Source organism: Delphinapterus leucas, chromosome 7 (assembly GCF_059928025.1).
Source record: "Delphinapterus leucas isolate spDelLeu-1000000601 "Yukka" chromosome 7, BTC_Dleu_Yukka2, whole genome shotgun sequence".
Classification (NCBI taxonomy): Eukaryota; Metazoa; Chordata; class Mammalia; order Artiodactyla; family Monodontidae; genus Delphinapterus; species Delphinapterus leucas.
In genome coordinates, this window is record NC_143135.1 from 70,186,893 (window position 1) to 70,205,185 (window position 18,293).

An 18,293-nucleotide genomic window follows, 5' to 3' on the forward strand; every position below is an offset into this window, starting at 1 on the left:
CTTGAATCCCATGTTACAAATCCGGTTGCTCCAGCCTCACCTTTAGCATACAAAAAGAGAAAATTCCTGACTTAAACAAATGTCTCTTTCCCCAAATTTGGTGAAATGTGGGTACGTTATGAGCTAATATATTAATGTTACAAATGACCCCAAATGATTTGAGTGATTCCACAGGCAATAAAAAGAAAATAAAAATAGGTCGCCTTCATTAAAAAGACTGTCAACTTTCCTTTCATACAGTGACTCATTCCCTTTGCGGAACTGAATACTTTCCCCTCTGCAAACTCCAGACCATCACCTATTTGTCATCTTTGTAGGCTTACAAATCACCAGGTCTGCAAATCTCTCAGCACAGTGATCCTTTCCAGCTTCTTACTGCTCCTCGTCCTGCCTGAAAGATCTTTGCTTCTTCTCTCGCCCCTCCTTCCCCAAGAATTTTTACCCCTCAGGTGTTTAAATACCTGTTTTCCTTCCTTAGAATGTTGGATTCTTGGGAGATAATGATATGACTTAGGGAAATAAGTGTGTGGTTTCCCCACCCCTGGTGCTGGTGAAGACGGTTAGTGCTTCCGGACTTTCTGAAGTTCTTTGAAAACAACAGGGCAAATCAGATTCCAAAGCTTCACCTTCTGAAAGCTGAGCGTGTCTGGGCAGCGGCTGCATGATTTGGATGGAGTCATCACTGGCGAGGCCGAGTTGACTCAGCCAGGAAGCACTTGTTGCTCTTCTAAACTCCACGGCACCAGAGATGAAGTCACCTTTCTTCTTTTAAAAGCAACAGATCTGCCCTGTGAGTCCCTGTCACGTCTGCAGGAGCTCAGTGTTTTATCCACAACTGGGCACCAGGACCTTCTCTCAGGTAAGAAAGCTCCTCTTTAGTGGGTCTCCATTCAGGAAAGCTTGATTCGGGGGGGCACTTTTTAGGGCACCTCAGGGTAAAGTTGGAGTTGGGTCAAGGGACATTCTGGGTGAGAACAGCTGGTTCCCAGGCAGCTGGTACCCACCTGGTGGGCTGGCAGGCCCTGGGCTGAGTGACCACTCAGCTCGGGCTGCAGTGGCATGGAAATCTAACCCGGGCTTGGTTTCAGGTGCCTGTTCTAACAGTGGGACAATGAACCCTTTGGTGAAGCAACTACAAGTGGTCTCCTTAGGCTGGGGCTGTCCTTCCTGCTTTGCCTTCCTACAACGGGCTTTGTGTTTTGGGTAGAACCCTTAGAGGGTCTCATGATAAAAGCTGATGTATAGGAAAGCAGCAGCTCTCTGGAGAGCCTTCATTTGCTCATTCGCCGGCTTGAATTCTTCCCTTCTTCCTCAGAGTGTAGCAGGGACAAAGGCCCAGCCTCCTTGTCCTGACACGCAGGGACCTTGTGTAAACAATGGCTGTGCTCTCCTGTGGGGCAGAAGCGTGCAAATACATCTTAGAGCCTGTCCATGTGAGTTCTAAGTTTTGGCGTGTGTGCGTGCGTGTGTATGGTCGACCTGTGTTCCTAGGGGCCCCTGAAATCTCCCTGCCACACTTTCTATGAGTTATATGAGTCACTGCCACTAATTGAATCATACAGCTCTTATGAGCTCCGGAAGTCTCAATAAAGACATCTTGGTGATGATGGAGGCGCCTACAGGGTGATAAATGGCTTTTGAGAGAGTTGAACCACAGTAAAGTGAAAACACTGAGAATTGCAGGGTCCCTTTATAACCTGACACAGAACCCTATCCCACACAGGATTCAGTGCTTTCATCTATAACCTCTGAAGGGAACAAAGAATTTCATTGAGATAAGAGATGCTTGTTTTGTTTTAAATGCAACTGCATACTGGCTGCGAACGCCTGCTTACTCACTCACCTCAAACTTGGCACATCCAGAATTTATCCTTACCTGAACTCTGCGGAACCTCCCCCGACCCCCGTGTCCCCCAGCTACGTGAAAAGCACCTGGTTGTCCACGACAGATTTCTGGACTTCACCCTTGACCCCTCCTTCACCCTCACATTCCCACATCTAGTGTGGCAACCCATCCCACAGATTCTGCCTCCAGGTGATCTCTCAGATCCATCCACTCTCCCACTTCCATGGCTAATTTAAGCCCTTATCACCTTCTCCAGGAATATGGAAACCTCTTATCCCAGCTTCCTCTCTCCAGCCTCATCTTCCCAGGGCAGCCAGAGTGATGATTCTACAATGACTGATTGGCACCTGCACGATCTGATCCATCACTAGTCTGTTGACCTGTCTTCTTAATAGTCCTCAAAATTTTTCTCGCCTACCCATCCCACCACCCTACCTGGTCCATCCCACCAGCACTCTTTGCCTGAGTTATTGCAATAGCCGCTTAGCTGACCTCCCTGCTACCAGGCTCACTCCCTTCCTAGTATAAGACACTTCAAGCTTCTTATCTTCCCAAGAATATTTTTTTTAATTTTATTTATTTTTGGCTGCGTTGGGTCTTCGTTGCTGTGCGCCGTCTTTCTCTAGTTGCAGCGACTGGGGGCTACTCTTCGTTGCGGTGTGCGGATATCTCATTGTGGTGGTTTCTCTTGTTGCAGAACACAGGCTCTAGAAAAGAGAGTTTCAGTAGTTGTGGCTCACGGGCGCAGGCTCAGCAGTTGTCATGCATGGGCTTAGTTGCTCCACGGCATGTGGGATCTTCCCAGGCCAGGGCTCAAACCCGTGTCCCCTGCATTGGCAGGCAGATTCTTAACCATTGTGCCATCAGGGAAGTCCCTTCCCAAGCTTTTTAAGGACATTTCTCATAAAAGCAGAACTTGAAACACTTATTACCCTATCTGGGGTTTAGAAGCATTAGCATTTCTAGGACTCGTGTGGATATTTCAAGGAGGGAGGCGGAGAGAATGGGGGGAGATGGGAGATGTATATTGCAGTGGGAAGATGGCTTGAAGAACACATAACGCTCAGGCCCTGGAACCATGCAGGTCTGCACTGGAATCCTAGCTCCCTACTTCCTAGTGTGTCTTTCACCAAATTGGTAAATTTTCTTAAGACTCATTTCCTCAACTATGAAATGGAAATAATAATGCCTATTTCTCTAGGTGAATATGAATTAAATGAGAACATTTATGAAACACAGCCATTAAGAGTTTTTAGTTCCTTTCCTTCTTTCCTTCTCTTTTACAACTTATAATCTCTATCATATATCTTGTAAGTATCCGTGTGTGTGTATGTATGTATGATTATCGAGTTTTGGCAAGGTGGGGAGGAGTGGCAAAGAAATAGGTGAGAACTCTCTCAGGGAATTTGCGATTTACTTAGAGAGGTAAAGCAAACTTACATAGTATGAAGACATCGATAAAAAAAGCATTCTGCTATTGTCATGTGGACAGTCCCAGTTGAGTACATAAGTGGGAAGAGCTTGAGAAAACAGGTCTGTGAATACCTGCAGACAGAGTGTAAGTAGATTTATAGCAAGCAATTTTAGATTTAGGCTCTTTGGGGACTTAAAAATCATCGGCCTCTCTGATGTTGAAGTAAAACTTTCCAGAAGACTTTCCACTTTTAGAGTGATTTAAGGACATATGCATTAGAGTTTAAGTGACTTTACTCATTCATTCATTCATCAAACACTTATTGAACACCTACTCTGTGCCAATAGGTCCTCTATTATACTCTTCCATGGGACATGGATAATTCTCCTCTTCTTGAATCAGGGATAGCCTTAGAGACTTGATGATCAATAGGATAAGAAGAAAGTGACCTTCGGGGACATCCATGGCTAGGTTCTCAGGAGCTTTGCAGCTTCCGCCTGGTTTTCCTGGCCCACTCACTCTGGGGGAAGCCAACCACCATATAAAGTCATGTGGTGGTAACCTGGCTCTCTGGGGTGGTGGGATCCCCCTGATTTGCAGTGTTTACCAGTTTTTATTCTATAAATACTCCCTCCCACCATGGCTGATTTCAAGCTACCAAAGTGACAGCACTGAATGCAGGGTTGGAAAGAAATACACAGAATCAGTTCTTACAAATTTGTACAAACCAGTCCCAGTGCATGACGGCCAGTTACCCTTGAGGCCATCATCCTGTGAGGACACCCAATCTAACTAGATGGAGAGGCTCTATGGAGAGAAGCCCAACCAGCCGCAGATTTTCCAGCCATTCAGATTTAGGCTACAGGAAAAAAGCCTACAGACGACTCCAGACTCAGCCACTATCTGACTGCAGCTGTATAGAAGACCCTGAGGGAGAACTTGTCAGCTCAGTCCAGTCACCCCACAGCATTCTCAGAGATGTGACAAGTCATATTCTCTAGGTTTAGAGGTGGTCTGTTACACAGCAAAAATAACTGGAACAAGGTGGTATTCTTGTTTATCCAGGAGGCAACCCAGATTAAGCCTCCAAGGGTGTGGAGGGGTAGAGGGATCTAGCCAGAGAATTCTTTGCCCATGCATATTCTCAGGCCTCAGACCACTGAGGAAGAAAGCATTTCATTTAAAAAGGCCCGGGACTTCCCTGGTGGCACAGTGGTTAAGAATCCACCTGCCAATGCAGGGGACATGGGTTCATGCTCTGGTCTGGGAAGATGCCCCATTCTGTGGAGCAAGTAAGCCCATGCTCCACAACTACTGAGACTGTGCTCTAGAGCCCATGAGCCACAACTACGGAGTCCGCGTGCCACAACTACTGACGCCCGCTTGCCTAGAGTCTGTGCTCTGCAACAAAAGAAACCACCGCAACGAGAAGCCTGTGCACTGCAACAAAGAGTAGCCCCTGCTTGTCGCAACTAGAGAAAGCCCGCTGACAGCAACGAAGACCCAATGCAGCCAGAAATAAATAAATAAATTTAGAAAAATAAATAAATAACAAGGCCTGAGAAAGAGACTCAATGACTTTGCTAACTAGTTTTACCCTTATAACTAAGTCAGTGAAAGAAACCTCTCTCTCTCTCTCTCTCTCTCACCTCCCCCCACCCCGCATCATCTGTCCCATCGCTTCCCCGTCTAACTCAACTCACACAGAACGCTGCGGGGATACCTCCCTTCCCTGCTCTTTGGGCTCTGCTCCACCCTCCACATGGAATTTGCCGGGAGAAGCAGGCAGACAGAAAAAACATGAAGTCAAGGAAATGCCCAGAGTCCAGAGCCCTGGAGGAAAGCAACTGAGACCCCTAGAAAAGAGCAGCCAAGAGGAGAATTTAAAAACAGGCTCTAGGGCTTCCCTGGTGCTGCAGTGGTTGAGAGTCTGCCTGCCGATGCAGGGAACACGGGTTCGTGCCCTGGTCCGGGAGGATCCCATGTGCCGGGAGCGGCTGGACCTGTGAGCTGTGGCCGCTGGGCCTGCGCATCAGGAGCCTGTGCTCCGCGACGGGAGGGGCCACAACAGTGAGAGGCCCGCGTACCGCAAAAAAAAAAAAAAAAAAACAGGCTTTAGTGGAGACACAGGGATTAGTGGTCAAAGCATGAGTCGTTTTTTTTAAGCAACTTTATTATTATTATTGTTTAATTTTATTTATTTTTTGGCTGCTTGGGTCTTCATTGCTGCGTGCGGGCTTCCTCTAGTTGTGGCGAATGGGGGCTACTCTTCATTGCGGTGTGCGCAACGAGAACAATGTGGTGGCTTCTCTTGTTGCGAAACACAGACTCTAGGTGCGCAGGCTTCAGTAATTGCAGCGCGTGGGCTCAGTAGCTGAAGCACGCGGGCTCTAGGGCACAGGCTCAGTAGTTGTGGTACACGGGCTTAGTTGCTCCAGGGCATGTGGGATCTTCCCAGACCAGGGCTGTAACTCGTGTCCCCTGCATTGGCAGGCAGATTCTTAACCACTGCTCCACTAGGGAAGTCCCAAAGCATGAGTTTTGAAATCAGATGACCTGGGTTCCAATCTGGATCCTGACATTTTCTATTTGGTTGACCCTGGAAAGTATCTAGACATCTCTCTTCTCGGTTTTCTTTATCTTTTTAATATTCTTCTTTTTTTTTTTTTTTAATTTATGGCTGTGTTGGGTCTTCGTTTCTGTGCGAGCGCTTTCTCTAGTTGTGGCAAGCGGGAGCCACTCTTCATCGCAGTGCGCGGGCCTTTCACTATCGCTGCCTCTCTTGTTGTGGAGCACAGGCTCCAGATGCGCAGGCTCAGTAGTTGTGGCTCACGGGGCCCAGTTTCTCCGCGGCATGTGGGATCTTCCCAGACCAGGGCTCGAACCCGTGTTCCCTGCATTGGCAGGCAGATTCTCAACCACTGTGCCACCAGGGAAGCCCTTCTTTATCTTTTTAAATTGAAGTATAGTAGGTGATTAACAATGTTGTGTTAATTTCAGGCGTACAGCAAAGTGATTCAGTTATATATATGTATATCTATTCTTTTTCAGATTCTTTTCCATTATAGGTTATTACAAGATATTGAGTATAGCTCCCTGTGCTCTACAGTAGGTCCTTGTTGTTTATTTTATGTAGTAGTGTGTATCTGTTGATCCCAAACTCCTAATTTATCCCTCCCCCACCCCCTTTCCCCTTTGGTAAACATAAGTTTGTTTTCTATGTCTGTGCATCTATTTCTGTTTTGTAAATAAGTTTATTTGTGTCACATTTTAGATTCCACATATAAGTGATATCACATGATATTTGTCTTTCTCTGTCTGACTTACTTCACTAAGTATGACAATCTCTAGGTCCATCCATGTTGCTGCAAATGGCATTATTTCATCCTTTACTATGGCTGTCTTCTCAGTTTCTTCATCTTTAAAATTTGGATAATAATGCACCTCACTAAGTTCTTGTGAAGATTAACTGAGATGATGCCTAATACCTGGGGCTGAATAAGTAGCAGTCAACCTTAGTAGTAGTGATAGTATCGGAGTCATACTAGTTTACTGTTGTCACAAGTCCCAGAGTCACAGGCTCTCCACAGGCCCAGAGATTCAGTCAGTCAGTCACACTACAGGTGACCAAGATTCAATAAGTACTTAAGTCAGACCAAATATCTATATTCTGAATGTTTATTCTACTGCCAAGTTTCTTCTCTTATTGTCCCCCAAATATATTTCCAAAGGCTTTAAAAGCATGACTGTGCATTATTTCTCCTGTATCTTAAGCAATATGAATTAAAACCATATTTTCTTATTTCTTGTGAGTCCTCTTCTTACCTTCTACTGTGTAGCAGGTAGTTGAGTAGTTCAGTGATCAACACATTTTAACTATTATTATTTTTTAAATGCTGTTTAAGAAGAAATTGAAGTTGGGTGACTTTTGCAGGAATCCTGTGCCCAGGGTGCTCCAGAAACGTCAAGTTTACCATTTTGCAGATGGCATCACTGTGGTAGGACAATCAGGTTGGAGGATAACATGATTCTTGAGAGCGAAGTGTGAGTGTTAAGTTCTCCTGCTTTATTTATACTTTGTGAATACGAGTTACTAAAACTTTAATCTATGAATTGATGTTAGGCAGACTTGTCTCATTAAATTTATGATTGGTCTAGTCATGTGGATTTTTTGAAAAAAAGAATAATGCAAACATTCAGACTGTTAAAGAAAAGCTGATTTGCATACTTCTAGAAAGCTTTTCTAATAAAATATTTATTGATTCACAAGTGTGTGCCCACTTCACCCAGCGTCCCCAGTGTCAACATTTTGTGTAACTATAGTACAATATCAAAACTAGGTAATTGACATTGGTACAATCCATAAACCGTATTCAGATTTTATCAGTTATATGTGTACTCATTTGTGTATATGTGTATAATTGTATGTAATTTTGTCATGTTTATTTCAGGTAACTATCACCACAATCAAGATACAAAACTGTATCATCACCACATGGCTCTCTTGCACTATCCCTTTGCATCCATCCCCCTCATCCCTAACCCTTTGAAACCATTAATCTGTTGTCCATCTGTATAATTTTATTTCAGGAGCATTATATAAATGGAACCATGAGTATTTACATGCATGAGATTGACTTTTTCCACTCGGCATAATTTTCTTAAGATCTATGCAAGTTGTTGCATGTATCAGTAGTTGGTTCTTTTTTTACTGTTGAGTAGTAATCCACAGCATGGTTGTAGCAAAGTTTGTTTAATCTTTTGCCCATTTACCCATTGGAGGATATCTGGGTAGTTTCCAGTTTGGGACTACTACAAATAAAGCTGCCATAAGCATTTGTATGCAAGTTTCTGCATGAACATAAGTTGTCATTTCTCTGGGATAAATGCCTGAGAGTACAGTATCTGGGTCTCATGGTAAGTCCATTTCTAGTTTTAGGGTGAACGGAAAACTCTTTTCCAGAGTGGCCACAACTTTTTGCATTACCACCAGCAGTGTGTAAGTAATGGAGTTTCTCTGCATCCTTGTCAGCATTTGGTGTTATCACTATTTTTTATTTTAGCCATTCTGATAGTTGGGTAGTGATAACATATTGTGATTTTAATTTGCATTTCCATAATGTCTAATGGTATTGAACATTGTTTTTTCATATGCTTCTTTGTCTTCTATATATCTTCTTCAGTGAAATGTCAAATTAATGACTTCTGCCCATTTTCTAACTGGATCCTTTGTTTTTTTTATTGTTGAGTTCTGTGAGTTCTTTATATATTCTAGATAAGCATCTATTTTTCAGATGTTTACAAACATTTTCTCCTGCATTGTAAATTTGTACATCATCCTCTAAATAAGATCTTTCAAAGGGCAAAATTTTAAATTTTGATGAAGTCCAATTTGTCAATATTTCCTAAGTTGTTCTTTTAGAGCAAAGAATAAAAACTTTTTGCCTAGTCCTAGTTCTCAAAGATTTTCTCCCATTTTTTCCTAAAAACCTATAGTTTTACATTGAGATCTGTAATCCATTTTGAGATAGATTTGTGTAAGTCGAAGTTTAGGTCAAAGTTAATTTTTTTGCTTAAGTATGTTCAGTTGCTCTAGCACCATTTATTTAAAAGGCTATCTCTCCTTCATTCTGTTGGTTTTGAACCTTTGTCAAAAATCAAGTGAGTGGGGACTTCCCTGGTGGTCCAGTAGCTGAGACTCCGCACTCCCAAAGCAGGGGGCCTGGGTTCGATTCCTGATCAGGGAACTAGATCTCACATGCCACAACTAAGAGTTCTCACATGCCACAACTAAGAGTTCTCATACCACAACTAAAGATCTCACAGGCAGCAACTAAAGGCTCTGCAGGCTGCAACTAAAGATCCCACATGCTGCAACTAATACCCAGCACAGCCAAAATAAATTAAAAAAAAACATATATATATGAATTATATGGTGATCTATCATCAAAAATTATTTTAAAAAATCAAATGGATGTATTTGTATGATTCCATATATGGGTTTTCCATTGTATCCCATTGATCCATGTACCTATCATACCACACGATCTAGTGACTAAATCAAAAGCTATATAGTAAACCACACACCAGGCAGAGCGATTTCTCCCACGTTAGTGGTCTCTTTCTAAATTGCTTTGGTTATCTTCAGGTCTTTCACATTCCATATAAGTTTTATAAAATGCTTGCCTATGTCTACAAAAACTGTGCTGGGATTTTGATAGGAATCTTGTTAAACATGTAGTTTAATTTGGAGAGAAGACATTTTTACTAAGCTGAGTCTTCCAGTTCTTGAATGTGGAAAATTTCTGTGCTATTTAGGTCTCCTACGGTTTCTTTCATCAGTACTTTGTAATTTTCAGCATGCAGATTCTGTACATGTTTTGTTAGGTTTATAACTAAGTATTTCATTTTCTTTGGAACAATTGAAAATGGTATTGCATTGTTAAATTACACTTTTCATGTATACATTTAGTATATAGAAATACAATGACTATTTTTCTTCTCTTTTTCCCCCAGCTTTATTGAGGTATGATTGACAAATAAGAATATATATTTAAGGTAAACTATGTGCTATTTTGATATACACATACATTGTGAAATGATTATGATAATCAAGCTAATTAACATGTCAGTCAGCTCACATAGTTACCATTTGTGTGTGTGTGTGTGTGTGTGTGTGTGTGTATTGTGAGAACATTTGAGGAGATTATTCAAGATCTTATTCTCTTAGCAAATTTCAAATGTACATTATTAAACTATTGTCACCATGCTGTACATTATGTCTCCAGAATTTATTCATCTTATAGTTGAATGTTTGTATCCTTTGATCAGTATCTTCCCAAAACACAATTAAATGTTCTGTGTTGATATTGAATCCTATAATCATGCTGAACTTGCTTACTAGTTCTGGGTTGTTTTGTTTTGTTTTTGCTTTTTGTAGATTCCTTGGGATTTTCTACAGAGATCATCTGCAAATAGAGATTGTTTTAATTTCTCCTTTCCAATCTGTATGATTTTATTTCTTTGTCTTGCTTTATCACGCTGGCTAGAACTTTCAGTTCTATGTTGAGTAAGAGTAGTGAGACAGACATCCTTACATTGTTCCCAATCTTACAGGAAAAGCCTTCAGTCTTTCTGTCACCATTAAGAATAATGTTAGGGGGGTGGTGGTGGTGGGATGAATTGGGAGATTGGGATTGACATATATACACTAATATGTATAAAATAGATAAGTAACAAGAACCTGCTGTATAAAATAAGTAAATAATATTTAAAAAAAAGAATAATGTAAATTGTAGATTTTTTTTTTTAGGTACTCTTCATCAAGTTGGGAAAGTTTTCCTCTATTCCTAGTTTGTTGAAAGTTTTCATCATGAATGAGTGTTGAATGTTTTTAAATGTTTTTTCTGCATCAATTGACATAATCATATGTTTTTTCTTCTTTAGCCTGTTGATAGAGGGGATTACATTTGAAGGATTTTTAAATTTGAGCAAGCTTTGCGTATCTGAAATAAATCCCACTTGGTCATGTATATAGTTCTTTTCTATAAAGAGCTGCTGGATTCAACTTACTGATATTTTTTGGAGAAGTTTTGCATCTCAGTTCCAGAGAGTTATTGATTTGTAGTTTTCCTTTTTTGTACTGTCTTTGTCTAGATTTGGTAGCAAGGTAATACTGGCCTCATAAAAAGAGTTGCAAAGTGATTCCTTCTCTCTATTTTTTGGACATGATTATGTAAAATTGGTGTTAATTCTTTAAATGCTTGATAAAATTCTCCAGTGAAATAGTTTGGATCTAGAGATTTCTTTTTCAGGAGCTCTTTAAGTATAAATTCAATTTTTATAATAATTGTAGAACTATTCACATTACTTATTTCATCTTGACTGAGTTTTCACTGTTTATGGTTTTCAAGGTATTAGTCCATTCCTTTGATGTTGTTGAACCTAAAAGTGTAAAATTGTCCATATATTTCCTTATTATCTTTTTAATGGCTACAGGATCTGTAGCAATATCTCCTCTTTCATTCCTGATGTTGGTAATTTGTGTCTTTTTTTCTTTTTATCTTTATCAGTCTAGCTAGAGGTTTACTGATCTTAGTGATTTTTTTTTTTCTCATAACAACCAGCTATTTGTTTTACTGATTTTTTCTATTGTGTTTCTGTTTTCAGTTTAATGTATTTCTGATGTTATCTTTATTATTTCCTTCCTATCTCATTTCTTATTTCTGTTACTTTTAAACTCTATATTTTGCATTTGGTTTTTTAAAATAACTTCTATTTCTTTGCTCAGATTTTATATTTTTTCATTTGTTTCAAGAGAATTTGTAATTATTTGTTGAAGCATTTTTATAACAGCTGCTTTAAAAATCCTTGTCAGAAAGCTGATTCACCTCAATATTGGCAATGGTTGATTGTCTTTTCTCATTCAAGTTGTGTTTTTCTTGGTTCTTGGTATGATGAATGATTTCCAATTATATTTTGGACATTTTGGATAACATGTTAGGAGACTCTTGATCACACTTAAATATTTTATTTTGGTAGCAGTCACCCTACTTAGACTTTTTTTTTTTTAAATCTTTATTGGAGTATAATTGCTTTACAATGGTGTGTTAGTTTCTGCTTTATAACAAAGTGAATCAGCTATACATATACATATATCCCCATATCTCTCCCCTCTTGCATCTCCCTCCCTCCCACCCTCTGTATCCCACCTCTCTAGATGGTCACAAAGCACCGAGCTGATCTCCCTGTGCTATGTGGCTGCTTCCCACTAGCTATCGGTTTTACTTTTGGTAGTGTATATATGTCCATTCCACTCTCTCACTTTGTTCACCTTCACCCTCCCCGTGTCCTCAAGTCCATTCTCTAGTAGGTCTGCATCTTTATTCCCATCCTGGCCCTAGGATTTTCATGACCATTTTTTTTTAGATCCCATATATATGTGTTAGCATACGGTATTTGTTTTTCTCTTTCTGACTTACTTCACTCTGTATGACAGACTCTAGGTCCATCCACCTCACTACAAATAACTCAATTTCATTTCTTTTTATGGCTGAGTAATATTCCATTGTATATATGTACCACATCTTCTTTATCCATTTATCTGTCGATGGACACTTAGGTTGTTTCCATGTCCTGGCTATTGTAAATACAGCTGCAATGGACATTTTGGTACATGACTGTTTTTGAATTATGGTTTTCTAAGGGTATGTGCCCAGTAGTGGGATTGCTGGGCCATATGGTAGTTCTATTTTTAGTTTTTTAAGGAACCTCCATACTGTTCTCCATAGTGGCTGTATCAATTTACATTCCCACCAACAGTGCAAGAGGGTTCCCTTTTCTCCACACCCTCTCCAGCATTTGTTTGTAGATTCTTTGATGATGGCCATTCTGATTGGTGTGAGATAATATCTCATTGTAGTTTTGATTTGCATTTCTCTAATGATTAATGATGTTGAGCATTCTTTCATGTGTTTGTTGGCAATCTGTATATCTTCTTTGAAGAAATGTCTGTTTAGGTCTTCTGCCCATTTTTGGATTGGGTTCTTTGTTTTTTTAATATTGAACTGCCTGAGCTGTTTATATATTTTGGAGATTAATCCTTGTTGGTTAATTCATTTGCAAATATTTTCTCTCATTCTGATGGTTGTCTTTTTGTCTTGTTTTTAGTTTCCTTTGATTTGCAAAAGTTTTTAAGTTTCATTAGGTCCCATTTGTTTATTTTTGTTTTTATTTCCATTTCTCTAGGAGGTGGGTCAAAAAGGATCTTGCTGTGATTTATGTCATAGAGTGTTCTGCCTATGTTTTCCTCTAAGACTTTTATAGTGTCTGGCCTTACATTTAGGTCTTTAATCCATTTTGAGTTTATTTTTGTGTATGGTGTTAGGGAGTGTTCTAATTTCATTCTTATAGATGTAGCTGTCCAGTTTTCCCAGCACCACTTATTGAAAAGGCTGTCTTTTCTCCACTGTATATTCTTGCCTCCTTTATGAAATATAAGGTGACCATATGTGCGTGGGTTTATCTCTGGGCTTTCTCTCCTGTTCCATTGATCTACATTTCTGCTTTTGTGCCAGTACCATACTGTCTTGATTACTGTAGCTTCGTAGTGTAGTCTGAAGTCAGGGAGACTGATTCCTTCAGCTCTGTTTTTCTTTCTCAGGATTGCTTTGGCTATTTGGGGTCTTTTGTGTTTCCATACAAATTGTGAAATGTTTTTCCTAGTTCTGTGAAAAATGCCATTGGTAGTTTGATAGGGATTGCATTGAATCTGTAGATTGCTTTGGGTAGTAGAGTCATTTTCACAACGTTGATTTTTCCAATCCAAGAACATGATATATCTCTCCATCTATTTGTATCATCTTTAATTTCTTTCATCAGTGTCTTATAATTTTCTGCATACAGGTCTTTTGTCTCCTTAGGTAGGTTTATTCCTAGGTATTTTATTCATTTCGTTGCAATGTTAAATGGGAGTGTTTCCTCAATTTCTATTTCAGATTTTTCATCAGTAGTTTATAGGAATGCAAGATATTTCTGTGCATTAATTTTGTATCCTGCTACTTTACCAAACTCATTGATTAGCTCTAGTAGTTTTCTGGTAGCATCTTTAGGATTCTCTGTGTATAGTATCATGTCATCTGCAAACAGTGAGAGCTTTACTTCTTCTTTTCTGATTTGGATTCCTTTTATTTCTTTTTCTTCTCTGATTGCTGTGGCTAAAACTTCCAAAACAATGTTGAATAATAGTGGTGAGAGTGGACATCCTTGACTTGTTCCTGATCTTAGTGGAAATGGTTTCAGTTTTTCACCATTGAGGACGATGTTGGCTGTGGGTTTGTCATATATGGCCCTTGTTATGTTGAGGTAAGTTCCTTCTATGCCTACTTTCTGGAGGGTTTTTAACATAGTGGGTGTTGAATTTTGTCGAAAGCTTTCTCTGCATCTATTGAGATGATCATATGGTTTTTCTCCTTCAATTTGTTAATATGGTGTACCACATTGATTGATCTGCGTATATTGAACAATCCTTGCATTCCTGGGATAAACCCTACTTGATCATGGTGTATGATCCTTTTAATGTGCTGTTGGATTCTGTTTGCTGGTATTTTGTTGAGGATTTTTGCATCTATGTTCATCAGTGATATTGGCCTGTAGTTTTCTTTCTTTGTGACATCTTCATCTGGTTTTGATATCAGGGTCATGATGGCCTCATAGAATGAGTTTGGGAGTGTCCCTTCCTCTGCTATATCTTGGAACAGTTTGAGAAGGATAGGTGTTAACTATTCTATAAATGTTTGAAAGAATTCGCCTGTGAAGCCATCTGGTCCTGGGCTTTTGTTTGTTGGAAAATTTTTAATCACAGTCTCAATTTCAGTGCTTGTGATTGGTCTGTTTATAGTTTCTATTTCTTCCTGGTTCAGTCTTGGCATGTCGTGCATTTCTAAGAATTTGTCCATTTCTTCCAGGTTGTCCATTTTATTGGCATAGAGTTGTTTGTAGTAATCTCTCATGATCCTTTGTATTTCTGCAGTGTCCGTTGTTACTTCTCCTTTTTCATTTCTAATTCTATTTATTTGAGTCTTTTCCCTTTTTTTCTTGATGAGTCTGGCTAATGGTTTATCAATTTTGTTTATTTTCTCAAAGAACCAGCATTTAGTCTTATTGATCTTTGCTATTGTTTCCTTCATTTATTTCTGCTCTGATCTTTATGATTTCTTTCCTTCTGCTAACTTTGGGTTTTTTTGTTCTTCTTTCTCTAATTGCTTTAGGTGTAAGGTTAGGTTGTTTATTTGAGATGTTTCTTGTTTCTTAAGGTAGGATTGTATTGTTATAAACTTCTCTCTTAGAACTGCTTTTGCTGAATACCATAGGTTTTGGGTAGTCATGTTTTCATTGTCATTATTTTAAGGTATTTTTTGATTTCCTCTTTGATTTCTTCAGCGATCTCTTGGTTATTAAGTAGTGTATTGTTTAGCCTCCATGTGTTTGTATGTTTTACAGATTTTTTCCTGTAATTGATATCTAGTCTCATAGCATTGTGCTCAGAAAAGATACTTGATATGATTTCAATTTTCTTAAATTTACCAAGGCTTTATTTGTGATCCAAGATATGATCTATCCTGGAGAATGTTCCATGAGTCCTTGAAAAGAAAGTGTATTCTGTTTTTTTTGGATGGAGTGTTCTATAAATATCAATTAAGTCCATCTTGCTTAATGTATCATTTACAGCTTGTGTTTCCTTATTTATTTTCATTTTGGTTGACCTGTCCATTGGTGAAAGTGGGGTGTTAAAGTCCCTTACTATTGTGCTACTGTCGATTTCCCCTTTTATGGCTGTTAGTATTTGCCTTATATATCAAGGTGCTCCTATGTTCGGTGCATAAATATTTACAATTGTTATATCTTCTTGTTGGATTGATCCCTTGATTATTATGTAGTGTCCTTCTTTGTCCCTTGTAGTAGTCTTTGTTTTAAAGTCTATTTTTTCTGATATGAGAATTGCTACTCCAGCTTTCTTTTGATTTCCATTTGCATGGAATATCTTTTTCCATCCCCTCACTTTCAGTCTGTATGTGTCCCTAGGTCTGAAGTGGGTCTCTTGTAGACAGCATATATATGGGTCTTGTTTTTGTATCCATTCAGCCAATCTGTGTCTTTGGGTGGGAGCATTTAGTCCTTTTACATTTAAGGTGATTATCGATATGTATGTTCTTATTACCATTTTCTTAATTGTTTTGGGTTTGTTATTGTAGGTCTTTTCCTTCTCTTGTGTTTGCTGCCTAGAGAAGTTGCTTTAGCATTTGTTGTAAAGCTGGTTTGGTGGTGCTGAATTCTCTTACCTTTTGCTCGTCTGTAAAGGTTTTAATTTCTCAGTCGAATCTGAATGAGATCCTTGCTGGGTAGAGTAATCTTGGTTGTACGTTTTTCCCTTTCATCACTTTAAAGATATCCTGCCACTCCCTTCTGGCTTGCAGAGTTTCTACTGAAAGACTGGCTGTTAGCCTTATGGGATTCCCTTGTATGTTATTTGTTGTTTTTCCCTTGCTGCTTTTAATATTTTTTCTTTGTACTTAATTTTTGATAGTTTGATTAATATGTGTATTGGCATGTTTCTCCTTTGATATATCCTGTATGGGACTCTCTGCATTTCCTGGACTTAATTAACTATTTCCTTTCCCATATTAGGGAAGTTTTCAACTATAATCTCTTCAAATATTTTCTCAGTCCCTTTCTTTTTCTCTTCTTCTTCTGGGATCCCCATAATTCAAATGTTGGTGCATTTAATGTTCTCCCGGAGGTCTCTGAGACTTTCCTCACTTCTTTTCATTCTTTTTTCTTTATTCTGCTCTGCAGTAGTTATTTCCACTATTTTATCTTCCAGGTTACTTATCCGTTCTTCTGCCTCAGCTATTCTTTTATTGATTCCTTCTAGAGAATTTTTAATTTCATGTATTGTGTTGTTCATCATTGTTTTGTTTGCTCTTTAGTTCTTCTAGGTCCTTGTTAAATGTTTCTTTTATTTTCTCCATTCTATTTCCAAGGTTTTGGATCATCTTTATTATCATTATTCTGAATTCTTTTTCAGGTAGACTGCCTTTTTCCCCTTCATTTGTTTGGTAGGGTGGGTTTTTACCTTGTTCCTTCATCTGCTGTGTGTTTCTCTGTCTTCAGTTTGTTTAACTTACTGTGTGGGGTCTCCTTTTTGCAGGCTGCAGGTTTGTAATTCCCATTGTTTTATGTGTCTGCCCCCAGTGGCTAAGATTGGTTCATTGGGCTGTGTAGGCTTCCTGGTGGAGGGTACTGGTGCCTGTGTTCTGGTGGATGAGGCTGGATATTATCTTTCTGTTGGGCAGGTCTGTGTCTGGTGGTGTTTTTTGGGGTCTCTGTGACCTTATTACGATTTTAGGCAACCTCTCTGCTAATGGGTAGGGTTGTGTTCCTGTCTTGCTAGTTGTTTGGCATTGGGTGTCCAGCACTGTAACTTACTGGTCATTGAGTGGAGCTGGGTCTTGGCATTGAGATGGAAATCTCTGGGAGATTTACACCATTTGATATTACGTGGAGCTGGGAGGTCTCTGGTGGACCAATGTCCTGAACTCAGCTCTCCCACCTCAGAGGCACAGGTCTGACTCTTGGCCGGAGCACCAAGACCCTGTCATCCACATGGCTCAGAATAAAAGGGAGAAAAAAAGAAAGAAAGAAAAATAAATAAATAAAATAAATTTATTAAAATAAAAAATAATTATTAAAAAAAAGGAATTTAAAAAGTAATTAAAAAAGAAAGAAAGAAGAGAGCAACCAAACCAGAAAACAAATCTACCAATGATAACAAGTGCTAAAATCTATACTAAAACAAACAAACAAAAAAACAGAAAAAAAAAATGGACAAACAGAACCATAGGACAAATGGTAAAAGCAAAGCTATACAGACAAAATCACACACAGAAGCATTCACATACACACTGATAAAAAGAGAAAAAGGGGGAAAAAAATATATATCTTTGCTCCCAAAGTCCACTGCCTCAATTTTGGGATGATTTGTTGTGTATTCAGGTCTTCCACACATGCAGGTACATCAGGTTGATTGTGGAGATTTAATCCGCTGCTCCTGAGGCTGCTGGGAGAGATTTCCCTTTCTCTTCTTTGTTCTCACAGCTCCCGGGGCTCAGCTTTGGATTAGGCCCCGCCTCTGTGTGTATGTCACCTGAGGGCATCTGTTCTTTGCTCAGGCAGGACGGCGTTAAAGGAACAGCTGATTCGGGGCTCTGGCTCACTCAGGCCGGAAGGAGGGAGGGGAACGGATGCGGGGCGAGCCTGCGGCGGCAGAGGCCAGTGTGACATTGCACCAGCCTGAGGCGCGCCGTGCATTCTCCCGGGTAAGTTGTCCCTGGATCACAGGACTCTGGCAGTGGCGGGCTGCACAGGCTCCCGGGAGGGGAGGTGTGGATAGTGACCTGTGCTTGCACACAGGCTTCTTGGTGGCTGTAGCAGCAGCTTTAGCGTCTCATGCCCGTCTCTGGAGCTCCTTTAAGC

General features: G+C 39.7%; 1 protein-coding gene and 1 long non-coding RNA gene across 2 annotated transcripts in view; both read left to right on the forward strand.

Annotated features, from left to right (window-relative positions):
- Positions 1–865: 865 nt before the first annotated feature.
- LOC149748764 (uncharacterized) lies at positions 866–11,944 on the forward strand. Its single transcript, XR_016393894.1, has 2 exons — positions 866–7,304; positions 7,712–11,944. It is a non-coding gene; the product is annotated as an uncharacterized LOC149748764 (long non-coding RNA).
- A 3,988-nt stretch (positions 11,945–15,932) lies between these two features.
- AMOTL1 (angiomotin like 1) overlaps positions 15,933–18,293 on the forward strand; it is a 161,471-nt gene continuing 159,110 nt past the window's right edge. Inside the window, exon 1 of the mRNA XM_022561425.3 lies at positions 15,933–18,136. The gene's annotated coding sequence lies outside the window, so the exon portion shown is untranslated. The remainder of the gene's footprint in view (positions 18,137–18,293) is intronic.